Here is a 19,154-nt window from a genome sequence, read left to right as displayed (position 1 = left end):
GCAGGGTGTGATCATACTGCACACTTAAACGCAGGCTCAAACTTCTTGGCTTAAGTGATCCTCCTGCCTCAGCCTCCCAAGTAGCTAAGTCTACAAGCATGCACCACCATGCCTGGCTAATTAAAAAAAAAAAAATTCTTGTAGAGATGGGGTCTTGCTATGATTCCCAGGCTGATCTTGAACTCCTGGCTTCAAGCAGTCTTTCTGTCTTCTGCCTTCTAAAGTGTTGGGGGGTACAGGCATGAGCTACAATGCCTATCCTATTTTAAAGGTTAACAACAAATTAAGATTTTTAAAAACACTGTGTGAGCCAAATAGTATCTGTGGGCAGATAGCTCACAGGCTGCCCGTCTGCATTCTTTCATTTTTTAAATGTTTATTTGGAAAAACCGGTTATATGAGATTGATTTTTTTTCATTACACGCATAATTACAAAAATAACCAAGTCAAACAAACTCTGTGTAAATTGAGAATGCGTTAAAAAAAAAAACAAAACCCCCCCTTTTTTTTTAACCATTTAAACCATTGGGAGCATACTTTGATTCTTGTTCCATTAACATTGTAGGTTTTATTTTAAAAAAATTTATGCCTTGACATTAATCAAACTCAAAGAGCCTGTCCGTCAGAAGTTCTGGAGGCCCAGACTTGCAACAGGTTTAGTGGGTGAGGACTTGGGTGGCGGTGGGCAGTCTTGGGACTGAGCCCTCAACATGTGCGACGTGGGATCTGATACCATCTCCAGATAGACAGTGTCTGAACTGAATTACAGGGCACCCAGCTGGTGTCCACTGTTTGGTGTGTGGGGGAGAAAATTCCACACACATGATCACGGAATTTTTCTGTGTTGATGATTATTGTTGTGTGAGCAGAGGAAAAACATGGTTAGGGCCGGGCGCGGTGGCTCAAGCCTGTAATCCCAGCACTTTGGGAGGCCGAGATGGGCGGATCACAAGGTCAGGAGATCGAGACCATCCTGGCTAACACGGCGAAACCCCGTCTCTACTAAAAATACAAAAAATTAGCCGGGCGAGGTGGCGGGCGCCTGTAGTCCCAGCTACTCGGGAGGCTGAGGCAAGAGAATGGCGTAAACCCAGGAGGCGGAGCTTGCAGTGAGCTGACATTCGGCCACTGCACTCCAGCCCGGGTGACAGAGCAAGACTCCATCTCAAAAAAAAAAAAAAAAAAACATGGTTAGAGAGTTTCCCTATACATCACAACACTCAGTTCCTTCTAAAATACCATATATATATATTTTTTTAATTTATTGTTTTTGGCTCTGTCTGCCCTGACTGTAGTAAGCCCTGCAGCGCAAAGATCTTTGTCTGTCTGTTCTCTCATACATCCCAAGCACCCAGATTGGTGTCTGCCACATAGTAGGTCCTCAGTAAATATTTGTTGAATGTACAACACCTTTAATCTCTCAGACACTCTGCTAGGGACTGAGGACAAGATCCCTGCTCTCCTGGAGTTGATCTTCTAGTTGGGGAGAAGCAAATGTGTAAGAAGGCAAGTAATTGCAAATTCTGATAGACCAGGAAGATCAAAGTGGATGAAGCGAGCAGAGCATGAGAGGGGAGGAGAGAGGAGAGAAGCTGCTCTGAAGGGGTGATGAGTTAGGGTAAACCTAGGAGATGAGAAGGATGAGAGGGTGAAAAGCATGCCAGGCACAGGGAGCTTCTTGTCCAACTGTTCTCAGGGGGGAAAAGTTTGACCTTCTCTAGGAACAGACGGAGAGAAGGCAAGGGATCCTAAGGGAGATGGTGCAAGGGCTTTTGGGCTTTGGGGGAGTTTGGGGTTTATCCAAAATGTAGTAGAGAAAAGGGTTCTTGAAGAGTTTTCAGCAGGGGTGGGGCATGTGGGATTTGTGTAAAGCAGGGAGCAAACTACAACTCAAGGGCCTGCTTTGGCTCACTGCCTATTTTGGGAAACAAAGTTTTATTGGATCACAGACACACCATTAGTTTGAGCTACAAAGGCAGAATTTATGAAAAAGAAAATGTTTATACCTGGAATATATGCTAAGTCTTACAAATTTATACTGAAAGCTCCTTGAGGGTAAGAGTTGCCATATATTGCTACAATGCCTAGTAAATGCTCAGTTTTAAAATATGGTTGAATTGAAAATTTATCAGTATGATAATGGAATGATAACTGATCCTAAAATACCTCTTAAATTAAAATTGTACAGGTTTAGTTATAGTCTGGGCTGTACTTTAATGAGACCTTCAGCATTTGACTTAACCTCTCTAGGCTTGACATTCTCTGCTATAAAATGAGGAGGTTGGATTAAATTATTTGATATTCTTTGTAGTATGAGGACTGCCTATGTCTCTACTTCTTTTTTTTAAGCTTAAAATGGCTTCTAGTATCTTCATTGGATGGCAGATGCAATGGGGTGGTTTTCAAAAGGCTATGGTTCTAATACCTTATATGTTTTTATTCCCTTAGATTTTATTAATAGTTAACAAGTTCATTTATTTTATTTTATTATTTGAGATGGTGTCTCACTATGTTGCTCAGGCTGGTCTGGAATTCTTGGGCTTAGGTGATCCCACCTTAGCCTCCTGAGTATCTGGGATTACAAGCAGGCACCACCATGCCTGGCTAAATTAATTATTTTTTTAACATTGTTTAAAACAACAAAAAACGCACAAATCATAGGAGAAAAAAATAGTCCATCAAAATTAAAACGTGTGTCCTTCGAAAGACACTGTAACTACAGGGCAAACCATAGACTGGGAGAAAACAAATATAAGGAAATCTCAAACTCCCGACCTCATGTGATCCGCCCCCCGCCTCGGCCTCCCAAAGTGGTGAGATTACAGGCGTGAGCCACTGTGCGAGGCCTGGTTTGCATTTTCTAGAATTTTATATAAATGTGTATTTTTTTTCCTGGCTTCTTTCACTCAGCATAATTATCTTGCAATTAATGTATTTTGTTATATGCATACCTTCTTATTGCTGACTATTCTGTTGTGAATATGCCACAATTTATCCATTTACCTATTGATAAATATTTGGGTTGTGTCCATTTGTCAGCTGTTAGAAATGAATCTATTATGAACATTCATGTATAAATCTTCATGAGGATGAGGACATAGGACTTTCTCTCTCTCTCTCTCTGTCTCTCTCTCTCTCCCTCTCCCTCCCGCCCTCTCTCTTTTACATAATTGTATGTGCTATGCTTTCATATGAAGGACCTAAGATTTTCATTCCTTTTAAGTAAATTCCTAGTAGTAGAATGGTTAGGTATATGCTAGGTATATGTATCACTTAAAAAAAATTCCAAACAGCTTTCCAAAGTAGTTTCAACTTGTTTATTTTACATTCTCACAAATACGTATATGAGAGTTCCAGTTGCTCCATATCTTCACCAATACTCAGTATGGTTAGCCTTTTTAATTTTAGCTATTTTAATGGATAAGTAGTGGTATCTTACTATGGTTTTTAATTTGCATTTTTCTGATGACTAATGTTGGGCATCTTTTCAAGTGCCTATCTGCTATCTGTGTCTTCTTTGGTTCCAGAGTCCCTTTAAATCTTTTGCCTATTTTATTTTTTATTTTTTTCTTTTTTGAGATGGAATCTTGCTGTGTCACCCAGGTTGGAGTGCAGTGGTGCAATCTTGGCTCACTGAAACCTCCACCTCCTAGGTTCAAGGAATTCTTCTGCCTCAGCCTCCTGAGTAGCTGGGAGTAGAGGCGCCTGCCACCACACTCAGCTAATTTTTGTATTTTTAGTAGAGATGAGGTTTTGCCATTTTGGCCATGCTGGTCTCAAACTCCTTATCTCAGATGATCCGTCCACCTAGGCCTCCCAAAGTGCTGGGGTTACAGGCGTGAGCCACCGCGCCTGGGCCTTTTGCCTATGTTATTAGTGAATTGTCTTATTTTCAAGTTGTAAGAATTAAAAAAAAAAATTGTAGGTACAAGTCGTTTTTCAAAGCTTTGGAAATATTTTCTCCCAGTCTGTGGTTTGCCCTAGATACAGTGTCTTTCGAAGGGCAGAGGTTTTAATTTTGATGGACTATTTTTTTCTCCTATGATTTGTGCTTTTTTTGTTGTGTTTAATCTACCAAACTCAAGGTCACCAATATTTTCTTCTATATATTCCTTCCTTCCTCCCTCCTTCCCTCCTCCCTCCCTCCCTCCCTCCCTGCCTTCCTCCCTTCCCTCCTCCCTTCCTTCCTTCCTTCCTTCCTCCCTTCCTCCCTCCCTTCCCTTCCCCCTTCCCTCCCTCCCTCCACCCCATACCTCCTTCCCTCCCTCCCTTCCTTCCTTCCTCCCTCCCTCCCTCCCTTCCTCCCTCCCTCCCTCCCTTCCTCCCTCCTTTTCTGAGACGGAGTGTTGCTCTATCGCCCAGGCTGGAGCGCAAAGGCGCAATCTTGGCTCACTGCAAACTCCGCCTCCCAGGTTCACGCCATTCTTCTGCCTCAGCCTCCCGTGTAACTGGGACTATAGGTGCCCGCCACCACGCCCGGCCAATTTTTTTGTATTTTTAGTAGAAACGAGGTTTCACCATGTTAGCCAGGATGGTCGGGATCTCCTGACCTTGTGATCCGCCTGCCTTGGCCTCCCAAAATGCTGGGATTACAGGCGTGAGCCACCGCGCCCGGCCATTTTCTTCCATATTTTAAGAATTTTTAAAGTTGTAGTTCTTAGATTTAGGTCTGTGATAATTTAGAGTTAATTTTTGTTTATGAGGTGAGGTAACTGTCAAGGTTTTTTTGTTTTGTTTTGTTTTGTTTGTTTGCCTATGGCTATAACAGCATTCTGGTACCGTTTGTTAAAAATATTTTCATTGACTTGTTTTTGCACCTTTGTTGGAAATTAGCTAACCGTAAATTTGGGTCTATTTCTGGACTCTGTATTTTGTTGCATTTATTATTTATTTACACCCACGATTATTAGACTGCCTTGATTACTGTAGCTTGTAGATAAGTCTTGAAATTGGCAGTATAATGTTTCCAACTTTGTTCATCTTTTTCAGAGTTTTTTTGGATATTCTAGGTCTTCTGCATTTTCATAAAAATTTTAGAATCAGTATGTCATTTCTCTCAAAAAAGAAACCTGCTTGGGTTTTGCTTAGGGTTGCCTCGAATCTCTAAATCTTTTTGAGAGACTTGATGACATTTGAACAGTATTGAGTTTAACCCACTAATATGTTTTATTTCTTCATTTATTTAGATCTTCAATTTCTTGAAACAGTATTTTGTAGTTTTCAGTTTCTAAGTCTTGCACACCTTTTGACAAATTGATCCCTAAAAATTTCATATTTCTTATGCTAATGTTAATGGTACTTTAAAATGTTCAGTTTCTGATTGTTGCTACATATAGAAACATAATTGATTTTTTTTTTATTTTATTCTATTTTTGAGACGGAGTCTTGCTGTGTTGCCCAGGCTGGAGTGCAGTGGCACGATTTCAGCTCACTGCAACCTCTGCCTCCTGAGTTCAAGCCGTTCTCCTGCCTCAGCCTCCCTTGTAGCTGAGACTACAGGTGCGCGCCACTATGCCCGGCTAATTTTTGTATTTTTAGTAAAGACAGGGTTTCACCATGTTGGCTAGGCTGGTCTTGAACTCTTGACCTTGTGATTTGCCCGCCTTGGCCTCCCACAGTGCTGGGGTTATATGCATGAGCCACCACGACCAGCTGATTTCTTTGTTATAATTTTTATTGAGTGAAATTTACATACCATAAAATGGATAAACTTTCCATAATCAGTCTGATTTTTAAAAAATAAGCGTTTAATCTTAGAATAGTTATAGATTTATAGAAAGGTTGTGAAGATAATACAGAATTCTCATACTCAACATGCAGTCTCTCTTATTAGCGTTTTACATTTGTATGGTTTGTCACAATTAACTAATGTTGATAATTATTAGATATTATTAGCCATACTATGTTCAAATTTCCTTAGTATTTCTTTTACCCAATGTCCTTTTTCTGTTCCATGGTCCCATTCCAAATATATTACATTTAGTCATCATGTCTTTTTAGGCTCCTCTTGGTTGTGCCCATTTCTCAGACGTTCCTTGTTTTTGATGACCTTGAGAGTTCTTTGTTTTGTTTTGTTTTGAGATGGTCTCACTCAGTCTTCCAGACTGGAGTGCAGTAGTGTGATTATGACTCAATGCAGCCTCGACCTCCTAGGCTTAAGCGGTCCTCCCGCCTCAGCCTCCTGAGCAGCTGGGGCTACAGGCATGTGCCACTACGCCTGGCTAATTTTTTACTTTTTGTAGAGACATAAGCCACCGTGCCCAGCCAACCTTGAAAGTTTTGAGGAGACCTGGCCAGGTGTTTTGTATAGTTTTCTTTCAATTGGGGTTTGTCTGCTGTTTTCCTTTAAAAAAAAATTCAAAAATTTGTATAAAATTACTAATTTTTTCTAGGACCGAGAGAAACGCAAATTTCAACTGTGTCAAGCTATCTTTGGTTGCTCTTTAAAATCAATACACATACAGTCCAGGATTGATAACAGTAGTATAAAAAAGGCATTGTTTGTATCTCCTCCACGATAAATCTGTGATTTTAAATCTGATGCATACAAATGAGTCCCCCAGATAACTTCCTAAAATGGAGAAATGGAGATTTCTAGACCCTGCTCCATATCAAGAGCACCAGAATCTCTGGGAATGGGCTTGAAATGGAGTAGTTTTAAAAAGCACCCCAAAGGCCAGGTGTGGTGGCTCACGCCTGTAATCCCAGCACTTTGGGAGGCCACAGCAGGAGGATTGCTTGAGCCCAGGAGTTTGAGACCAGCCTGGGCAACATGGCAAGACCCCATCTCTACAAAAAAAAATAAAAATGAACTGGGCATGGTGGTGCTGGGCATGTTGAGGAGGTTGAGGTTGAGGGAGGAGAAGTTGAGGCCTGGGAGTATCACTTGAGCCCAGGAGTTCAAGGCTGCAGTGAGCTGTGATCACACCCAGCTGCACTCCAGCCGGGGCGACAGAACGAGACTGCCTCAAAATAAAAAGTTCTGCGGGTAATTCTGAAGTCACTAGTGTATGTCTACTCTTTTTCTTAGGATTAGATTGGTGTTAGGGGTTTTTGGCAAGAAGACCACAGAGGTTAGTTAAGAGCTGTTTTATGTCAAATCAAGGGTACATATTATCAACGTGTCTTATTATTGTTGATGTTGACTTTGATAACCTGGCTGATGTAGCATTAGCCAGGTTCTCCACTGTAAAGTTACTCGTTTCCTCATTTTCATACTGAACATTTTGGAAGGAAGTATGTGCAGCCCTCACTAAAAGAATGAGGAGTTATGCTTCATCTCCCTCAGGCTAGAATATCTATGTAAATTTTTTGGAACTTTTCTGCCAGGGAGATTTCTCTATTTTTTCCAAGTTATTTATTTATTTAATTATGTGTTTATATTAGTGTAGACTTCTGTATTTTTATTTTATAGTTTGTGTTATTATCCAGTACTGTTTTATTTATTTCGTTGCTCAGGTTCTTTCAGCTTTGGCTATTGGTAGTTCTTTCATATGGCTCCTCTGTCCCTTCAACTGATTTATTTTTATATTGGCCTTATATCCTACAACATTGCTATACTCATTTTTAGTTCTGGCAATGTCTTTAATAATTCTGTATGATTTTCTACACAGGTGATCATGTCGTCTGGGAAAAAATAATTTTACTACTTTTCAAAACCAGATGCCTTTTATATTTTTTTCTTACCTTATTGTGTTGGCTAGAACCTTCAATACATTGTTGGAAATAAGTGATGAGAGCAAACACCCTTGCCTTGTTCCTGTCATAGGGGAAAAGCAGTTTTAGTCTTTTCTCATTACGTGTAATTTTAGCTGTAGAGTTTTTGTAGATGTCCTTTAGAGTTTTGGAGAAGTTCTCTTCTGTTCCTGTTTTGTTGAGAGTTATTTTTTCATGAATGGGTGTTGACTTTTGTAAAATGCTTTTTTGGGCTCTATTGAGAACATGATATAATTTTACCTTTTTTTTTTTTTTTTTTTTGGAGACAGGATCTTGTTCTGTTGCCCAGGCTGGAGTATGGTGGTGTTATCTAGGCACCAGCTCCACCTCCGGGGCTCAGATGATCCCTCTTACCTCAGCCTTCTGAGTAACTTGGACTACAGGCCCCTGCTACTATGCTTAGCTAACTTAATTGTTTGTACAGATGAGGTCTCACTATTTCTGGGCTCAAGCGATCCTCCCATGCCAGCTTCCCAAAGTGTTGGGATTACAGGCATGAGCCACTGTGTCTGGCTAGATTTTACTTCTTTTTTTTTTTTTTTTTTTTTGAGACAGAGTCTCATTCTGTCACCCAGGCTGGAGTACAGTGGCACAATCTTGGCTCACTGCAACCTCCACCTCCTGGGTTCAACAATCCTCCTGTCTCAGCCTCCTGAGTAGCTGGGATTACAGGTGTGCACCACCACATCCAGCTAATTTTTGTTTGTATTTTTAGTAGAGATGGGGTTTCACCATGTTGGCCAGGCTGGTCTCAGACTCCTGACCTCAGGTGATCCGCTCACATTGGCCTCTCAAAGTGCTGGGATTACAGGTGTGAGCTACCTCGCCCAACCTAGATTTTACTTTTAATGTGGTGAATTGCATTAGTTGGTTTGTGGTTGTTAAGCCAACCCTCATTTCTAGAATAAACACTTGGTGAAGATGTATTATACTTCTGTTTTTTTTTTCCTCAGACAGGATCTCACTTTCTCACCAAGGCTGGAGTACAGTGGCACGATCACAGCTCTGCAGCCTCAATCTCCCCGGCTTAAGCGATCTTCCTACCTCAGCCTCCCAAGTAGCTACAGGCATGTGCCACCATGCCTAGCTAACTTAAGAATTTTTTATAGAGACGAGGTCTCACTATGTTGCCCAGGCTTGCCTGGAACTCCTGAGCTCAAGTGATCCACCTGGCTTTTTGGCCGCCCAAATTGCTGGGATTGCAGGTGTGAGCCACGACGCCCGGCCTATACTTATTTATTGTTTTAAACTTTAGTTCATACCTTGGCTTGTGAAATCATTTTAGTTATGATCACTATTTTATTTATTGAGACAGAGTTTCACCCTTTCGCCTAGGTTGGAGTGTGGTGGCGCGATCTCAGCTGACTGCAACCTCCGCTTCCCAAGCTCAAGTGATTCTCCTGCCTCAGCCTCCCAAGTAGCTGGGATTACAGGCGCCTGCCACCACATCTGGCTAATTTTTGGTATTTTTAGTGGAGATGGGGTTTTGCCGTGTTGGCCAGGCTGGTCTTGAACTGCCAACCTCAAGTAATCCACCTACCTCAGCCTTCCAAAGTGCTGAGACTACAGGCGTGAGCTACTGCTCCTGGCCGATCACTGTTTTAAAAGACTGAAATAGAACATATCAGACTATTAAAATACTGCTTCATGAAATTTTGGGTCTTTTTTTTTGTTTGTGTACTTACTAAGTTGTTATGTATAGTGTATTTCTTGCCTTAGGTTATGTCAAAAAATTTGAAAATCCCTTAACTAATTGACATTGTGAGCCTGGAGATAATGGAGTACTTCAGATAATGAAGTGTTGTATTAAAAGAGGTACACCTGGAGTGACAGGAGTGTAGGTGATTAAAGGAGAAAATGAAGAAATAGAAGTTTCTGTAGAAAAGCCTTGATCTCGTGTCGTGGTTTTTATCTTTGTCAGTTCGTTTATGGCCTTCTCTGCGTTGATTATGCTAGTTATCCATTGTTCCATTCTTTTTTCAAGATTTTTAGTTTCTTTGCGCTGGGTACGTAGTTCCTCCTTTAGCTCTGGGAAGTTTAATTGACTGAAGCCTTCTGCTCTCAACTCGTCAAAGTCATTCTCCGTCCAGCTTTGATCCGTTGCTGGCGATGAGCTGCGTTCCTTTGGAGGGGGAGATGTGCTCTGATTTATTGAATTTCCAGCTTTTCTGCCCTTTTTCCCCATCTTTCTGGTTTTATCTGCCTTTGGTCTTTGATGCTGGTGATGTACTGATGGGGTTTTGGTGTGGGTGTCCTTTCTGGTTGTTAGTTGTCCTTCTGACATTCAGGACCCTCAGCTGTAGATCTGTTGGAGATTGCTTGAGGTCCAGTCCAGACGCTGTTTGCCTGGGTATCAGCAGCAGAGGCTGCAGAAGATAGAATATTGCTGAACAGCGAGTGCTGCTGTCTGATTCTTGCTCTGGAAGCTTCGTCTCAGGGGTGTACCCTGCTGTGTGAGGTGTGAGGTGTCGGTCTGCACCTAGTGGGGGGATGTCTCCCAGTTAGGCTACTCAGGGGTCAGGGACCCACTTAAGCAGGCAGTCTGTCCGTTCTCAGATCTCAACCTCCGTGCTGGGAGATCCACTGCTCTCTTCAAAGCTGTCAGACAGCTGTCAGACTGTACCCAGAGGTGGAGTCTACAGAAACAGGCAGGCCTCCTTGAGCTGCGGTGGGCTCCACCCAGTTCCAGCTTCCCGGAGGCTTTGTTTACCTACTTAATCCTCAGCAATGGTGGGCGCCCCTCCCCCAGCCTCACTGCCGCCTTGCAGTTAGATCTCAGAATGCTGTGCTACCAATGAGGGAGGCTCCATGGCATGGGACCCAGAATCTCTGGGACACATTTAAAGCAGTTTGTAGAGGGAAATTTATAGCACTAAATGCCCACAAGTGAAAGCTGGAAAGATCTAAAATTGACCCCCTACCATCACAATTAAAAGAAGTAGAGAAGCAAGAGCAAACACATTCAACAGCTAGCAGAAGGCAAGAAATAACTAAGATCAGAGCAGAACTGAAGGAGATAGAGACACAAAAAACCCTCCAAAAAATCAATGAATCCTGGAGCTGGGTTTTTGAAAAGATCAACAAAATTGATAGACCGCTAGCAAGACTAATAAAGAAGAAAAGAGAAGAATCAAATAGACGCAATAGAAAATCATAAAGGGGATATCACCACGGACCCCACAGAAATACAAACTACCATCAGAGAATACTATAAACGCCTCTACGCATATAAATTAGAAAACTTAGAAGAAATGGATAATTTCCTGGACACTTACACTCTTCCAAGACTAAACCAGGAAGAAGTTGAATCCCTGAATAGACCAATAGCAGGCTTTGAAATTGAGGCAATAATTAATAGCCTACCAACCAAAAAAAGTCCAGGACCAGACGGATTCACAGCCGAATTCTACCGGAGGTACAAGGAGGAACTGGTACCATTCCTTCTGAAACTATTCCAATCAGTAGAAAAAGAGGGAATCCTCCCTAACTCATTTTATGAGGCCAACATCATCCTGATACCAAAGCCTGGCAGAGATACAACAAAAAAGGAGAATTTTAGACCAATATCCCTGATGAACATCGATGCAAAAATCCTCAATAAAATACTGGCAAACTGAATCCAGCAGCACATCAAAAAGCTTATCTACCATGATCAAGTGGGCTTCATCCCTGGGATGCAAGGCTGGTTCAACACACGCAAATCAATAAACATAATCCAGCATATAAACAGAACCAAAGACAAAAACCACATGATTATCTCAATAGATGCAGAAAAGGCCTTTGACAAAACTCAACAGCCCTTCATGCTAAAAACTCTCAATAAATTCGGTATTGATGGAACGTATCTCAAAATAATAAGAGCTAGTTATGACAACCCCACAGCCAATATCATACTGAATGGGCAAAAACTGGAAGCATTCCCTTTGAAAACTGGCACAAGACAGGGATGCCCTCTCTCACCACTCCTATTCAACATAGTGTTGGAAGTTCTGGCTAGGGCAATCAGGCAAGAGAAAGAAATAGAAGGTATTCAGTTAGGAAAAGAAGAAGTCAAATTATCTCTGTTTGCAGGTGACATGATTATATATTTAGAAAACCCCATCATCTCAGCCCAAAATCTCCTTAAGCTGATAAGCAACTTCAGCAAAGTCTCAGGATACAAAATTAATGTGCAAAAATCACAAGCATTCTTATACACCAGTAACAGACAAACAGAGAGCCAAATCATGAATGAACTTCCATTCACAATTGCGTCAAAGAGAATAAAATACCTAGGAATCCAACTTACAAGGGATGTAAAGGACCTCTTCAAGGAGAACTACAAACCACTGCTCAGTGAAATAAAAGAGGACACAAACAAATGGAAGAACACACCATGCTGATGGATAGGAAGAATCAATATCGTGAAAATGGCCATACCGCCCATGGTAATTTATAGATTCAATGCCATTCCCATCAAGCTACCAATGAGTTTCTTCACAGAATTGGAAAAAACTGCTTTAAAGTTCATATGGAACCAAAAAAGAGCCCGCATTGCCAAGACATTCCTAAGCCAAAAGAACAAAGCTGGAGGCATCATCCTACCTGACTTCAAACTATACTACAAGGCTACAGTAACCAAAACAGCATGGTACTGGTACCAAAACAGAGATACAGACCAATGGAACAGAACAGAGCCCTCAGAAATAATAGCACACATCTATAGCCATCTGATCTTTGACAAACCTGACAAAAACAAGAAATGGGGAGAGGATTCCCTATTTAATAAATGGTGCTGGGAAAATTGGCTAGCCATAAGTAGAAAGCTGAAACTGGATCCTTTCCTTACTCCTTATACGAAAATTAATTCAAGATGGATTAGAGACTTAAATGTTAGACCTAAAACCATAAAAACCCTAGAAGAAAACCTAGGTAATACCATTCAGGACATAGGCATGACAAAGACTTCATGTCTAAAACACCAAAAGCAATGGCAACAAAAGCCAAAATTGACAAATGGGATCTAATTAAACTAAAGAGCTTCTGCACAGCAAAAGAAACTACCATCAGAGTGAACAGGCAACCTACAGAATGGGAGACAATTTTTGCAATCTACTCATCTGACAAAGGGCTAATATCCAGAACCTACAAAGAACTCAAACAAATTTACAAGAAAAAAACAACCCCATCAAAAAGTGGGCAAAGGATATGAACAGACATTTTTCAAAAGAAGACATGTATACAGCCAACAGATACATGAAAAAATGCTCGTCATCACTGGCCATCAGAGAAATGCAAATCAAAAGCACAATGAGATACCATCTCACACCAGTTAGAATGGCAATCATTAAAAAGTCAGGAAACAACAGGTGCCAGAGAGGATGTGGAGAAATAGAAGCACTTTTACCCTGTTGGTGGGATTATAAACTGGTTCAACTATTGTGGAAAACAGTATGACGATTCTTCAAGGATCTAGAACTAGAAATACCATATGACCCAGCCATCCCATTACTGGGTATATACCCAAAGGATTATAAATCATGCTGCTATAAAGACACACGTACACGTATGTTTACTGCGGCACTATTCACAATAGCAAAGACTTGGAATCAACCCAAATGTCCATCAGTGACAGAGTGGATTAAGAAAATGTGGCACATATACACCATGGAATACTATGAAGCCATAAAAAAGGATGAGTTCTTGTCCTCTGTAGGGACATGGATACAGCTGGAAACCATAATTCTCAGCAAACTATCGCAAGAACAGAAAACCAAACACCACATGTTCTCACTCCTAGGTGGGAATTGATCAATGAGATCACTTGGACTCTGGAAGGGGAACATCACACACCGGGGCCTATTATGGGGAGGGGGGAGCGGGGAGGGATACCATTAGGAGTTATACCTGATGTAAATGACGAGTTGATGGGTGCTGACGAGTTGATGGGTGCAGCACAGCAACATGGCACAAGTATACATATATAACAAACCTGCACGTTGTTTACATGTACCCTAGAACTTAAAGTATAATAATAATGAAAAAGAAAAGCCTTGATCTGTTTCTTAGTTTTGATTGAAGGGATCTTTATGGTTGCATGATGAGGTCCATGGGCTATGAATGGATTTAATTAGTTACAGATAATAACTTAGTGATCCTAGCCAAAGTACTTGGCAGTCTGTCAGATTTGGGGAAGTTTTTCTGAAAACATCTTATCTTGTATGACTTTAAAATGTGGTTTTAAGGTATTTTCCCATCTGAAAGTATTGTTTTGAATAAAATCAAACAGAAGCTGTTAAATTAATTTGCTTGCTTAAAGATACTGATTCTTATAAAAACTCTTCATATGATAATGAGAATTTCATCCTTGTAGAGACACACAGTCTTGAGATGCTAGCTAGTGATTTCAATTACTGGTTCATATTAAGGATGTGAGTTGGGCCCAGTTGACGAGAATGGAAAATGATGGAGAAGAATCTTTTCAGTACCTTTCAGTTCTAAAACATTGTGGCTATGTGTTTCTCAGTCACTGTCCATTATTAATTTATAAGTTTGATCCCAAAGTGGTCTATTTGTTTCAAATTTCTGGAGGAAAGAATATGATTGAATAGCCTAGATGCCATGTCAACCTGTAAATCAATCACTATAACCAAGGAAGTATGTAAAAAGTATCTTAGATGTGCATCTTTCCTCTGCGTATACAGTTTTTCCCAGAAGAATGAATTACTGTTAGCTGGGTAGCCACTCCAAGAGGTATTTATTAATAACAAGCTAAATAATTGAATTATAACCATTAAATACTGAATTATAGTGTTGAAATAATTTATTTTCTAGGTGACTAAAATTAATCATTTTCTTTAAGGCAGTGGTTCTTAGCGTATTTTGTGTCCAAAACCCCCTTTGAAAGTCTGATAAAATATTGTAGACTCCTTGAAGCCTATCTAATACCCGCAGATTAAGAGTATCTACTTTTTAAATTTATTAAAAAATCTAACGTGCATTGCTAAATTCCCTGTAACATCTAGTTTTTCATGTTATACCATGAAATATTGTATAATGGGAATTGTTTTTTTCTTTTTTTTCTCTGAGACAGGGTGTCGCTATGTTGCCCAGACTAGCGTCAAACTCTTGGCCTCAAGTTATCTTCCTACCTTGGCCTCCCAAAGTGCTGGGATTAGAAGCCTGAGCCAAACTGCCTGGCCTGTATCTTAGTCTTAATAATTGTGAACACTTACTGAGTTACTACTCATATTGGGGATCGTAACTAGCATTTTACATGTTTTGCGTTAATCCTTAAGACAACTCTGTGAGGCAGGTACTATTATCCCCATGTTACAGATGAGGAATCTGAGATATAGTTTAAATAGTAAGCAGTAGGTAGCATTTTACCTCTTGTTGAGATGATATTTATTTATTTATTTATTTTTTGAGACAGAGTCTCACTGTCTCCCAGGCTGGAGTGCAGTGGTACAATCTCAGCTCACTGCAACCTCTGCCTTCTGGGTTCAAGCGATTCTCCTGTCTCAGCCTCCAGAATAGCTGGGATCCACACCCGGCTAATTTTTCTGTATTTTTAGTAGAGATGGGTTTCACCGTGTTGGCCAAGCTGGTCTCGAACTCCTGACCTCAGGTGATCCAACCACTTCGGCCTCCCAAAGTCCTGGTATTACAGGCGTGAGCCACCGCGCCTGGCCAAGATGAGATTCTTTTTGTGTGTGTGACAGGGTCTTACTCTGTCATCCAGGCTGGAATGCAGTGGCACTATCGTGGTTCACTGCAGGCTTGACCTCCTGGGCTCAGGTGATCCTCCCATCCCAGCCTCATGGGTAGCTGGGACTACAGATGCGTGTCACCATGGCTGGCTAAGTTTTGCATTTTTAGTAAAGATGGGGTTTTGTCATGTTACCCAGGCTGGTCTTGAACTCCTGGGCTCAAGCAATCCACTTGCCTCAGCCTCCCAAAGTTCTGGGAATTACAGGCATGACCTCATGTGTGCCTAGCAAGCTGAGATTCTTTTTTTTTTTTTTTTTTTTTTTTTTTTGAGATGGAGTCTCACTCTGTCACCAAGCTGGAGTGCAGTGGTGCAATGTCAGCTCACTGCAACCTCCGCCTCCCAGGTTCAGGCAATTCTCCTTCCTCAGTCTCCTGAGATTCTTGACTTTTTGTGCATTTATTCTCTCTTCCCTTAACCAAATTATAAATCTTTGATTATACGGACCTTTTGTTTTGTTTTGTTTTGTTTTGCCCTTAAATGTTTACTTAGTACAGTGCACATAATTTAGACCCTGATAATGGTGTATTGATTGTAAAATGTATAATCTAAATCAAGTCTATTTGTTTCATTTGCTTGGAAATTTTATTGAGTTGTTAGCTATTATTTTTGTTTTTTGTTTTGTCTTTGAGACAAAGGCTCTGTCACCCAGGCCTGGAGTGCAGTGGCACAATTAATGGATCACTGCAGCCTTGACCTGCCAGGCTCAAGCGATCCTCCAAGCTCAGTCCCCTGAGTAACGAGGGCTACAGGAGTGTTCCACTATGCCTGACTAATTCTTTTTTAAATTTTTTGTAGACACAGGGTCTCACTAATATAGTGGCTCACTAATATACATACCAGCCCAGGCTGGTCTCAAACTCTTGGGCTCAAGTGATCCTCTCGCCTTGGCCTCTCAAACTGCTGAGATTTCAGGCATGAGCCCCTGCTCCTGGCTAAATTACATATATTTTAATTCTCCTAATTTTTCACTTTTGCTATTGGCAGGCCAGTCTTTTTTGGTTTCTCTTGAACTTTTGTCTTTATAAAAGTGATACACGCTCGTTATAGAATACTTATATAGAAAAGTATAAATAAGGAGAAGTAAATCTAGGCTGAGTGTGGTGGTTCACACCTGTAATCCCAGCACTTTGGGAGACTGAGGCAGGAGGTATTGCTTGAGCCCAGGGATTCGATATCAGCCTGAGCAACACAGTGAGTCCCTGTCTTTAAAAAATAACTAGCTGGGGCTGGGCACGGTGGCTCACGCCTGTAATCCTAGCACTTTGGGAGGCCAAGGTGGATGGACCACGAGGTCAGGAGTTAGAGACCAGCCTGACCAACATGGTGAAACCCTGTCTCTACTAAAAATACAAAAATTAGCCAGGCATGGTGGTATGTGCCTGTCATCCCAGCTTCTCAGGAGGTTGAGGCAGGAGAATCGCTTGAACCCAGAAGGCAGAGGTTACAGTGAGCCGAGATTGTGCCACTGCACTCCAGCCTGGGTGACAGAGCAAGACTGTCTCACAAAAAAAAAAAAAAAAAAAAAGAACTAGCTGAGTGTGGTGGCATGTGCCCATGGTCCCAACTGCTTCGAAGGTGGAGGTTGCAGTGAGCCAAAATCAAACCACTGCACTCTAGCCTGGGCAACAGGGTAAGACCCTGTCTCAAAATAAATAAAATAAATAAACAGATTAGCTGGGTGTGGTGGTCCCAACTACTTGGAAAGCTGCGGTGGGAGTATCACCTGAGTCCAGGAGGTTGTGGCTGCAATGAGCCATGATCACACCACTGCACTCCACCCTGGACAACAGAGAGAGACCCTGTCTCAAACACAAAAACAAAAAAATCTAAAACTCCACCAGCCATAGGTAGTCATGGGATTTTATGATGGATTTTTTACATACTAGAAATTATAGCACATAATTTTGTGACTTGAATTTTCATCAAACATTATAAGCATTTCTTTATATGATTGGCAACATATATTACTTGATAAGTATGTATTAATAATATAGAGTATTATGATTAGATGGGTTATCCTTCTTGGGACATTTAGATTGTTTTCACTTTTTTTTTCTTGTAAGTATCCTTGAAATGAACATTCTTGTACATACCCAATCAAGGTATTGCCTGATTTCTTCGCTAACCGTGTTTCACCTCCATGCCCATATTCCTCCATGCCCAAGACTAAGGATATATAGTCAGATGTTAGAATATATAGTCAAATGTTCTATTTAAGTTATTCAAATTAGTCTGTTGTCTATCCTTCCTTCCCTATAAGTATCATAGATTATAGTATTTCTGATATGTTTTTCAATTCTGCTTTATATCATGTTCCCTCCCGTCTTAGAACCTTTGTGCATTTTATTCCTCTGCTTGGAATACTTTCTTTCCCTACCCCGTTTTCGTCCTTGCCTAGTTAACAACTTCTCTTCCTTTAAAAGTCCCTGTTTCAGAGAAGCTCTGGATTAGAACCCCTGCTATATTCTGTCTTAGTTGTGCCATTTGATCTGTCTCACCAACTAAACTGAAAACTCCACAAGGTTAGGGACCTCAAGTGTACTGCTTCCCAGTATGTGTGTCTGCATAATGAATTCTCAATACATACATACTGAGTGTTGTCTTCTGGCTCTAATATTCTGCCTCAGGGAAGTGGCAGGGTTTTTGTTTGCTTGTTATCTGTGGCTAGGAGGGGCAGCCTATGAGAAAGTGTCATGGTATTGAATCAGGCATGATCAGAAGCAAGTGTAATACAGCTCAGCATCATTGGTCAAATGCATGTGTTAAATGATTGTTGTATTTCTCAGTTGACATCCTGTGAGAAGATATGAATTCACATAGAATCTGGCTCAAAAATTCTGGTTTGGAGTCACTGGAGAAACATGAGTTTATTGATTGGTATTCTTGTTGACAAGTATTGCATGTAAATAACCCAGTACATACTATTGCTGTATATTTAATTTCCAAAAAAAGTAAAGACTAACTCTTGTTAGCCAGTAGTTTAGTTTTTTCAGTAATTTCACTTTTGAAAAAGTATTTGTTGGGCATAGTAATTTTTTATTTTTCAGGGTTGTTTGGAAGATAAAGTAATGTATATGAATACATTTCAAAGTAGATGTGTAATTTATTATCATTGTTAGTTGTGATATTAGGCAAGTAAGTTCAAGTTTTTCCTTATGTTTAGTCATTCAAAAATTTGGGTAAAATTAGTATAGATCCTGATAGGTTATCATGGGAACTAAATGAAGTAGTCGTGTATATATGCCAAGAGCTTGGAACACAGTAAACCCTTGGAAAATGCTCACTGTTAATGTTAATTATTTCCAATCTTTTTTTTCTTTTTTTCCTGAGACAGGGTCTTGCTGTGTCACCCAGGCTGGAGTGCAGTGGCACAGTCTCAGCTCACTGCGTCCTCCACCTCCTGGACTGAAGCGAAACTCCCACCTCAGCCTCCCGAGTAGCTAGGACTACAGGCATGCGCCAACACGTCCAGCTAATTTTTTTGTATTTTTAGTAGAGACCAGGTTTCACCAATTTGGCCGGGCTGGTCTTGAACTCCTGCCCTCAAGTGATCCGCCCTTCTCAGCCTCCCAAAATGCTGGGATTATAGGTGTGAGCCACCACGTCTGGCTGCCTTTGTCATTTCTTTGTGTTACAAACATTCCAGTTATAGACTTAATTACTTTAAAATGTACAATAAATTATT

At 40.9% G+C, this 19,154-nt stretch overlaps 1 protein-coding gene across 1 annotated transcript in view; it reads left to right on the top strand.

Moving 5' to 3' along the window:
• BLTP3B (bridge-like lipid transfer protein family member 3B) overlaps nt 1–19,154 on the top strand; it is a 112,127-nt gene that overhangs the window by 19,140 nt on the left and 73,833 nt on the right. The gene's annotated exons all lie outside the window — the stretch shown is intronic.

Source organism: Chlorocebus sabaeus, chromosome 11 (assembly GCF_047675955.1).
Source record: "Chlorocebus sabaeus isolate Y175 chromosome 11, mChlSab1.0.hap1, whole genome shotgun sequence".
Classification (NCBI taxonomy): Eukaryota; Metazoa; Chordata; class Mammalia; order Primates; family Cercopithecidae; genus Chlorocebus; species Chlorocebus sabaeus.
The sequence above is the reverse complement of the archived record's forward strand: the minus strand, read 5'-3'. Positions and strand labels throughout refer to the sequence as shown.